General features: G+C 45.6%; 1 pseudogene; it reads right to left on the minus strand.

Moving 5' to 3' along the window:
• Positions 1–10,156, minus strand: part of LOC124018283 — a 142,446-nt pseudogene extending 132,290 nt beyond the window's left edge.
• Between the last annotated feature and the right edge of the window lie 849 nt (positions 10,157–11,005).

Below are 11,005 nucleotides of genomic sequence, written 5' to 3' on the forward strand. Positions count from 1 at the left end.
ACAGCAACTCTATTAGACCCAACCAAATCATGAGAAAACTAAAAAATAATTACTGGAAAGAATTGACCAAAAAACTGAGAACTGGAATCTGTCTCAGGGAAGCTCGTCATCCTCACCAAGGTCTTGACCCGACTGCAGTTCGATGCAGCGTTGGGAACAGAGTGTCCCATGGTGGCGGTGGGGTTATGGTATGGGCAGGCATAAGCTACGGAGAACAAGCACAATTATATTTTGTCGATGGCCATTTGAATTCACAGAGATACCGGGATGAGATCCTGAGGCCCATTGTCCTGCCATTCATCTGCCATCATCACCTCATGTTTCAGCACGGCCCCGTGTCGTAAGTGGCTATACACAATGTCCCAGTTCTTCCATGGCTTTCATACCAGACGTCACCCATTGAGCATGTTTGGGATGCTCTGGATGGACGTGTACGACAGAGTGTTCCAGTTCAAGCCAATATCCAACAACTTCGCACAGCCATTGAATAGGAGTGGGACAACATTCCACAGGCCACAATCAACAGCCTTATCAACTCTATGTGAAGGAGATGTGTCTCGCTGCATGAGGCAAAAGGTGGTCACACCAGACACTGACTGGTTTTCTGATCCACGCCCCTACCCTTTTTTTAAGGTATCTGTGACCAACAGGTGCATATCTGTATTCCCAGTGATGTGAAATCCATAGATTAATGCCTTATATGAACTCAGTCAAATCTTTGAAATTGTTGCATGTTGTGTTTACATTTTTGTGCATTCTACAACAAACCCCAAAATAAATTTGACAATAAATAGAATACCTGAATTCCTACTAAAATCCCTGAGCTCCATTATTTGCCCGTGCCAGTAAAATGTGCTAATATTCAGTCAATATCTGATGGATTTTTAAAATCCGGTTTCACGAGCGCCCAGATGCTAGATTGATTAGCGGATTAAAACGAGTTGTCTGCACTGATTGGCCACACATGGGCCCTATGCAGTTTGTGTGCGTGGGTGCGTGTGTGTGTCCATGTGTATTACCATCATCAAGATAAACACAATGAACTAACAGTTAATGTGTTATCTCTGTGGTTGTCTCTCCTTCAATGGTCTGTGATGTGTGTCAGATGCAGCGAGTCACAGCTGCTCCTAAATACACTGGAACTACATGGAGCAGCTGCATAACCATTCTGCTGTTAGCACACTGACTAAACACACACACACGATGATTACAGGAGACAGTCCAAATTGAGATCTGTCATACTTGAGTAAAAGTAAAGATACTTTAACAGAAAATGAAAAAACAAGTTAAAAAGGAAAAGTAAAAGTCACCCAGTAAAATACAACTTGAGTAAAAGTCTAAAAGTATTTGGTTTTAAACATACTTAATTAAGTATCAAAATTAAATGTAATTGCTAAAATGTATGAGTCTAAATCATTTCAAATTCCTTATATTAATCAAATGGGATCCAGGGGCACACTCCAACAACTCCAACATCATTTACAAACGAAGCATGTGTTTAATGAGTCTGCCAGATCAGAGGCAGTAGGGATGACCAGGGGCACACTCCAACAACTTTTTACAAACGAAGCATGTGTTTAATGAGTCTGCCAGATCAGACATCATTTCCAACATCATTTACAAACGAAGCATGTGTTTAATGTGTCTGCCAGATCAGAGGCAGTAGGGATGACCAGGGGCACACTCCAACATTCAGACATCATTTACAAACGAAGCATGTGTTTAATGAGTCTGCCAGATCAGAGGCAGTAGGGATGACCAGGGGCACACTCCAACATTCAGACATCATTTACAAACGAAGCATGTGTTTAATGAGTCTGCCAGATCAGAGGCAGTAGGGATGACCAGGGGCACACTCCAACATTCAGACATCATTTACAAACGAAGCATCTGTGTTTAATGAGTCTGCCAGATCAGAGGCAGTAGGGATGACCAGGGGCACACTCCAACATTCAGACATCATTTACAAACGAAGCATCTGTGTTTAATGAGTCTGCCAGATCAGAGGCAGTAGGGATGACCAGGGGCACACTCCAACATTCAGATATCATTTACAAACGAAGCATCTGTGTTTAATGAGTCCGCCAGATCAGAGGCAGTAGGGATGACCAGGGATGTTCTCTTGATAAGTGTGACATTTTGACAATTTTCCTGTCCTGCTAAGCACAAAAAATATAACAAGTACTTTTGGGTGTCAGGGAAAATGTATGGAGTAAAAAGTAATTTTTTTTTTTTTAGGAATGTAATGAAGTAAAAGTAAGTACAGATACCCATAAAAATGACTTAAGTAGTACTTTTTACTTAAGCACATTATACCACAGGGATAGAGTGAGCGTCTAAGAAGTCATGTGACGGAGTGGAGCCAGAGGTATCAGCCCCCCACGGCGTCTCATCTCTGTCTAATCTATTTCCCTTTATCTCTCTTACCCCCTGCTAGCCGCCACCGCGCGCTAACCGCTAATCCACTCTTGGCCCGGGTTGACGATACAGCAGCATCATACCGTGAAAACATCGGAAGCCATTCATTTTGAATGGAAGGAAAGCGAGAGAAGCAGAGGGGGCGGGGTACTGTTTGGTGAAGTGAGCATGGTTGAGGGAGCTGAACGGAGTATGACTAAAGTTAGGGAAAGCTTAATTCTACTTAATTCCTCCGCGATATCGCGGCGCGAGTGACCAATCGAAGCTTACTATAGCTTCCACCCCCTACTGGATTGGCTTGCAGTGGCTGTTGATATGTAGCACAACTTAGCATGCTTGCTAGCTTGTTAGCACCCACATGAGGGCGAAGCTAATGTGGCGAGGAGAGTTACCGCTGTATAGTTAACCTCGGCCGGCACACTTGTTTAGCAGCTCAGCCAACACCCAAACCAAATAACACATACTAACATCACTTCTAGCCCCTAAATGAACACCCAAACCAAATAACACATACTAACATCACTTCTAGCCCCTAAATGAACACGCAAACTCAAATAACACATACTAACATCACTTCTAGCCCCTAAATGAACACGCAAACTCAAAAACACATACTAACATCACTTCTAGCCCCTAAATGAACACACAAACCAAATAACATCACTTCTAGCCCCTAAACTCAAAAATACATACTAACATCACTTCTAGCCCCTAAATGAACACGCAAACTCAAACACACATACTAACATCACTTCTAGCCCCTAAATGAACACACAAACCAAATAACACATACTAACATCACTTCTAGCCCCTAAATGAACACAAACTCAAAAACACATACTAACATCACTTCTAGCCCCTAAATGAACACGCAAACTCAAAAACACATACTAACATCACTTCTAGCCCCTAAATGAACACGCAAACTCAAAAACACATACTAACATCACTTCTAGCCCCTAAATGAACACGCAAACTCAAAAACACATACTAACATCACTTCTAGCCCCTAAATGAACACGCAAACTCAAAAACACATACTAACATCACTTCTAGCCCCTAAATGAACACACAAACTCAAAAACACAAATGCACATGTATGAACACACAGAGAGCCAAGTGTCTATACATCAGAAAAACACAGACAGATAAATAAAAGACACAGAGACATCTCAGAGTCACTACAGAAACACACACACACACACACACACACACACACACACACACACACACACACACACACACACACACACACACACACACACACACACACACACACACACACACACACACACACACACACACACATACATACATAAACACACGCAGTGTGTGTTTTCCATCTGGTGTGTGTGACCGCTGCCGGTGGCTCCAAGCCTTGCAGAGATTTGTTTGGGTTTAAACTTCCAGGAGCTGAACAGAGATCCCCTTCTCTGATACCGAACACACATACAAACCGGAGGGATTTATTTAAGTTTCCCATAGTGGAGAAGGACAGGGGTCCAAGTCTCAGACTCAGAGTGGGGGTCCATGACCTTTGACCTCTTAATGACATGACAATAAGCTGGTGTCAACACACACACACTACAAGAAATCCCATTAGCTAGAGCAGACACTCTCTGTTAATAATACTGTAGTCCTTAACAAAAGGTAGAGAGAAATGGTCCCACTTTATAGAAAATGTCCAAAAACCTACAGCAGACACACTGGGATAGTCCTACGGAAGACACACTGGGATAGTCCTACCGAAGACACACTGGGATAGTCCTACCGAAGACACACTGGGATAGTCCTACGGAAGACACACTGGGATAGTCCTACGGAAGACACACTGGGATGGTCCTACAGTAGACACACTGGGATAGTCCTACCGAAGACACACTGGGATAGTCCTACGGAAGACACACTGGGATAGTCCTACAGTAGACACACTGGGATAGTCCTACAGTAGACACACTGGGATAGTCCTACAGTAGAGACACTGGGATAGTCCTACGGAAGACACAATGGGATAGTCCGACAGTAGACACACTGGGATAGTCACACTGGGATAGTCCTACAGTAGACACACTGGGATAGTCCTACAGTAGACACACTGGGATAGTCCTACAGTAGACACACTGGGATAGTCCTACAGTAGACACACTGGGGTAGTCCTACAGTAGACACACTGGGATAGTCCTACAGTAGACACACTGGGATAGTCCTACAGTAGACACACTGGGATAGTCCTACAGTAGACACACTGGGATAGTCCTACAGTAGACACACTGGGATAGTCCTACAGTAGACACACTGGGGTAGTCCTACAGTAGACACACTGGGGTAGTCCTACAGTAGACACACTGGGATAGTCCTACAGTAGACACACTGAGGTAGTCCTACAGTAGACACACTGGGGTAGTCCTACAGTAGACACACTGGGATAGTCCTACAGTAGACACACTGGGATAGTCCCACAGTAGACACACTGGGATAGTCCTACAGTAGACACACTGGGATAGTCCCACAGAAGACACACTGGGATAGTCCTACAGTAGACACACTGGGATAGTCCTACAGTAGACACACTGGGATAGTCCCACAGTAGACACACTGGGGTAGTCCTACAGTAGACACACTGGGATAGTCCTACAGTAGACACACTGGGATAGTCCTACAGTAGACACACTGGGATAGTCCTACAATAGACACACTGGGGTAGTCCTACAGTAAACACACTGGGGTAGTCCTACAGTAGACACACTGGGATAGTCCTACAGTAGACACACTGGGATAGTCCTACAATAGACACACTGGGGTAGTCCTACAGTAGACACACTGGGGTAGTCCTACAGTAGACACACTGGGATAGTCCTACAGTAGACACACTGGGATAGTCCTACAATAGACACACTGGGGTAGTCCTACAGTAGACACACTGGGGTAGTCCTACAGTAGACACACTGGGATAGTCCTACAGTAGACACACTGGGATAGTCCTACAATAGACACACTGGGGTAGTCCTACAGTAGACACACTGGGGTAGTCCTACAGTAGACACACTGGGGTAGTCCTACAGTAGACACACTGGGGTAGTCCTACAGTAGACACACTGGGGTAGTCCTACAGTAGACACACCGGGATAGTCCTACAGTAGACACACCGGGATAGTCCTACGGAAGACACACTGGGTTAGTCCCACAGTAGACACACTGGGATAGTCCTACAGTAGACACACTGGGTTAGTCCCACAGTAGACACACTGGGTTAGTCCCACAGTAGACACACTGGGATAGTGGATAGTCCCACAGTAGACATACTGGGATAGTCCAACAGTAGACACAATGGGATAGTCCCACAGTAGACACACTGGGATAGTCACACTAGGATAGTCCCACAGTAGACACACTGGGATAGTCCCACAGTAAACACACTGGGATAGTCCTACAGTAGTCAGGGAAAGCCCAACAGTAGTCAGGGAAAGCCCTACAGTAGTCAGGGAAAGCCCAACAGTAGTCAGGGAAAGCCCTACAGTAGTCAGGGAAAGCCCTACAGTTGTCAGGGAAAGCCAGGACTCTGACTAATGAAGTTCTTCTCAAATAAATGTGTGTGTAATAGTTAGATATTTCTAAATTACAGCAGATGTGTCATTCTGTTTTGCATGTCTGACTACAATACCAACCCTCTATAATATCTACCCCACTTGAACCTCACAATACCAACCCTCTAGAATATCTACCCCACTTGAACCTCACAATACCAACCCTCTATAATATCTACCCCACTTGAACCTCACAATACCAACCCTCTAGAATATCTACCCCACTTGAACCTCACAATACCAACCCTCTAGAATATCTACCCCACTTGAACCTCACAATACCAACCCTCTAGAATATCTACCCCACTTGAACCTCACAATACCAACCCTCTATAATATCTACCCCACTTGAACCTCACAATACCAACCCTCTATAATATCTACCCCACTTGAACCTAACAATACCAACCCTCTATAATATCTACCCCACTTGAACCTCACAATACCAACCCTCTATAATATCTACCCCACTTGAACCTAACAATACCAACCCTCTATAATATCTACCCCACTTGAACCTCACAATACCAACCCTCTATAATATCTACCCCACTTGAACCTCACAATACCAACCCTCTATAATATCTACCCCACTTGAACCTCACAATACCAACCCTCTATAATATCTACCCCACTTGAACCTCACAATACCAACCCTCTATAATATCTACCCCACTTGAACCTAACAATACCAACCCTCTATAATATCTACCCCACTTGAACCTACAATACCAACCCTCTATAATATCTACCCCACTTGAACCTAACAATACCAACCCTCTATAATATCTACCCCACTTGAACCCCACAATAAGGTTCAGTTTAGGTCCCATTTCAAATCAAACCAGGCTTTTGTTGTCAGCACTGCTTTGTTCAAAGTTGGAAGCATATTGTCGGCTGGTATGGACAATATTGTCCCCCCTCCCTCCCTCCCTCCACCCCACCCCTCCACCCCATTCAAATAACGGTTCCCGGGAGCCCAAGGCGTTAGCCATTTTTCACCGTTGCCTTGACAATACCCCAGGGAGTGGGGAGGAATATTGTTTGACTGGTGGAGTTACCATGATGAATCACCCTCTTATTGCCCCGGGACCCCACGGGTGTGTGTGTGTGTGTGTGTGTGTGTGTGTGTGTGTGTGTGTGTGTGTGTGTGTGTGTGTGTGTGTGTGTGTGTGTGTGTGTGTGTGTGTGTGTGTGTGTGTGTGTGTGTGTGTGTGTGTGTGTGTGTGTGTGTGTGTGTGTGTGTGTGTGTGTGTGTGTGTGTGTGTGTGTGTGTGTGTGTGTGTGTGTGTGTGTGTGTGTGTGTGTGTGTGTGTGTGTGTGTGTGTGTGTGTGTGTGTGTGTGTGTGTGTGTGTGTGTGTGTGTGTGTGTGTTCCCAATATACCTCCCTGACACACAGATCACTTTACACTTGACATGCTAATTATCAGACAAGAGGTTTAACACACCCCATCCTGTAATGACCTACTACTACTACTAGACTGACCCGTATTCACAACGCTTCTCACAACAAGACTGCTGATCTAGGATCAGTTTGGCTTTTCAGGTCATAATGAATAAGAGTTGAAACGTGATCCTTGATCAGCACTGCTAGATGAACCCTGGTTCAGTTCTGTTGGAGATTGAACCAACTCTATCAGACAACGACATGACTATGGCTGTCGTGGATGTACTGAGCTACTGTATTAGGGGATATCTTGTAGCTGGATCACCAACCCCTTAGAGACCACAGTGACACCGGCACATAGTCTAACCTCCCTGACTGTAGTCTAGTGGGTCAGGTCCTCATGCATGGCTTGACGAGGACAGGTGTTTGTATCTGACACAGGTCAGCTACTGTATCACTGAACAACACATCAGTGTTTCTGAATCCTGGTCCCGGGTACACAACGGGGGGGGGGGGGGGCAGATTGTTTTGGTTTTCCCCTAGCAGCACTACACATCTGATTCCACGAATCAACTCATCATCAAACCTCTGATTCGTGGAATCAGATGTGTAGTGCTGCTAGCGGAAAAACTCAAACGCGACACCCGGGATGAAGAACCTCTGGAATACAGTCATCACACTATGACATCATCATTGTTGTGATTCCTCTACAGAGAGAGGAATAGGGCACTGTGTCTACAATACCCACTCAGAGGCTTCACTGACCCACAGACACACACTGCCCCCTGGGACCATTAATAATTCACACACATGCACTCCAGACCTGAGACAGACAGTACATGATGTTAAGCCTCCCCAAGATCCAAACCCTCACACACACCAAGAGGGACACAAACAAACACACAGAAGGAGGTGGAGAGAGTGAGTGAGAGTGACACAGAGAGACAGAGTTTGAGTGAGAGAGAGAGAGGAATGAGCCTGTTTGAGCCCTATCGTGGCTGAGAAAGTACTGACTGTGTGTTCAGCTAGTGTGATTGGTGGGCATTGAGTAAGTGCACTAGGACAGTGGTTCTCCAACCTCTCCTCACGGACCCTCAGACGTTACACCCTTCTGTTGTAACCCTGAACTAATCTCACCTGGTTTACCTAGTCGACGGTCTGATGATTAGTTGAATCAGTGGTGCTCTGGAATAGATTTTTAAAAACAAGGAACGACTTGGGGGTCCCTGAGGAGAGGTTGGAGAACCCCTGCACAAGGGTTGACTAACTGCACAGTACATGGGGTGACTCTAGCTGGATATTACTGGTGTTGTAGACTATAGTAGAGAGAGTCTCTAGCAGGATATTACTGGTGTTGTAGACTATAGTAGAGAGTCTCTAGCTGGATATTACTGGTGTTGTAGACTATAGTAGAGAGTCTCTAGCTGGATATTACTGGTGTTGTAGACTATAGTAGAGAGAGTCTCTAGCTGGATATTACTGGTGTTGTAGACTATAGTAGAGAGTCTCTAGCTGGATATTATTAGTGTTGTAGACTATATTTGAGAGTCTCTAGCTGGATATTACTGGTGTTGTAGACTATAGTTGATAGTCTCTAGCTGGATATTACTGGTGTAGTAGACTATAGTAGAGAGTCTCTAGCTGGATATTACTGGTGTTGTAAACTATAGTAGAGAGTCTCTAGCTGGATATTACTGGTGTTGTAGACTATAGAGAGAGTCTGGTCAAAAGTAGTGCACTAAATAGGGAATAGAGTGCAATTTGGGATGCTGACTATATAAGGGACAAGGGGTCAAGTGGAAAGGCACTGGTATTGATACAACCCTGAGCTGAGTGTGTTTGAAGTTAACCAGACTGGCATACACCATGACATGATATGCCACACAGGAACCCACACACACACAGGCAATAAGTCACATTGATAGTTTGTTACACACACTACGACACGCTCATAAACAGGAACACACACACCCCACCAGTACTCACAGTCTCTCTGTGCTCCTGGGGATATTCTTGGGGATGTTCCGGACCCCCAGGCCGTGGCAGTCCACCGTGGCTCCCACACAGGTACACAGAGAAGGGCATGCCTCCACCCCGCCAGCCCCCAGCAGGCACCCCCACAGCAGCAGCCACAGCCCAGCCCGGGCCACCCCAACGTGGTCTAGCCTGGCTCCACAGCCCCCTGACCCGGCTCCAGCCATGGATCTCCTTGGCATGTCCATTCTCTCCTCCAGCCCCAAAGCACCAGCAACCAGAGACAAGGCTCCTCTACCTCAACCCCACTCAGGGCTCCAGAGACCTGGGTTACTGCGGCTAGCAAGATCCCCTGACCAGAGACCGAGTGGAGAGTTGAAAATGGTCCAAATGTTCCTAATGGAAAAGGGAAGATCAGAAAACCACCTTGCAGAAAGAGAGAGGTGAAGTAGTCAGTCCTCAGATGACCTGTCACTGATACTTCATCCCAGCCTGGCTTTAAAACCAGACGTTCTCTTTATTATCTGGTTTAGACCTCTGTCCAAAAAGCTTTCCTTCTTTCTATCTCTCTCTCGTGCTCTCGTCTTCTTGGTTGTGCTCCCTCTCTCTCTCCTCTCTGCTGTACAGTGATCTCTCTCTCTCCTCTCTGCTGTACAGTGATCTCTCTCTCTCCTCTCTGCTGTACAGTGATCTCTCTCTCTCCTCTCTGCTGTACAATACTCCTCTTCCCTTCAGCTTTCATTGACTCATTGTGCTCTCTGCCTGTAGAAGAGGGAACAGTGAACGACCAAAAACAAGGACTCTCACCCTCCCTCTCTCTCAGCAATCATCCATCAAAAGGTTCTACAAATAATAGCTGAGAGACTCCTCCCACACAACACCCCCTCAAGCCACACACACACAGGCACACACCTCCCAGAACCCTGTGTGAACTCACATCCATTCTTTCTCTCCTGGCAGCAGCAGTAGTAGTGAGAGCCACTTCCAGTGACAGTAGCCTGTCTCCCTTCCTGTGCTGCCCGCTTTTGGTCTCCTCCCCAGGGGGGGAACACAGCCCGAGGCTGCATGGGCCTGGATGTAGAGGGGGGGATATCATACTCTCACAATTATCTCTATTTTTCCTCTACCATGGAATGGTGGCTTCGATAAACGTTTCATGTAGTTAACTGTATAAATGATTTGTATTACTGTATTTAGTTACTCTATTGCAGGATTGGAAAGTGGTTGGTTTCTTTTGACTGGCACCAATGGATGCTCCCTGCTGGACAAAGAGCCTGCTTTTAATTCATAATAAGGATCATGAGTCTTTGAAATTCAAACGAGGGGACAGGTTTTTAATTTAGTGTGTATATAACTACCAGATACCAAACCCTCTAGAATTCAATATTACATACATGATTCTGTCTTTTTCTCTATTATGTTAGTCCATCCCATGGTCTGTAGTCTGTTTGATTTCACAAGGCTACTCTCCTCTCACACGCAAAACAAACACAGTAAACTTTATCGAATACAAACTGGCCACGGGGAAAACGCGCCACAGCGGCTCTATTGTGCATGATGAATAGAATGAGTCACTGCACCCAGACCGACAACAAAGAGAGAACCTCGATGTTTACATGCGCTGGAAGGACCCCCGTTTGA

This window comes from Oncorhynchus gorbuscha, unplaced genomic scaffold (assembly GCF_021184085.1).
Source record: "Oncorhynchus gorbuscha isolate QuinsamMale2020 ecotype Even-year unplaced genomic scaffold, OgorEven_v1.0 Un_scaffold_460, whole genome shotgun sequence".
In the NCBI taxonomy this organism is placed as follows: Eukaryota; Metazoa; Chordata; class Actinopteri; order Salmoniformes; family Salmonidae; genus Oncorhynchus; species Oncorhynchus gorbuscha.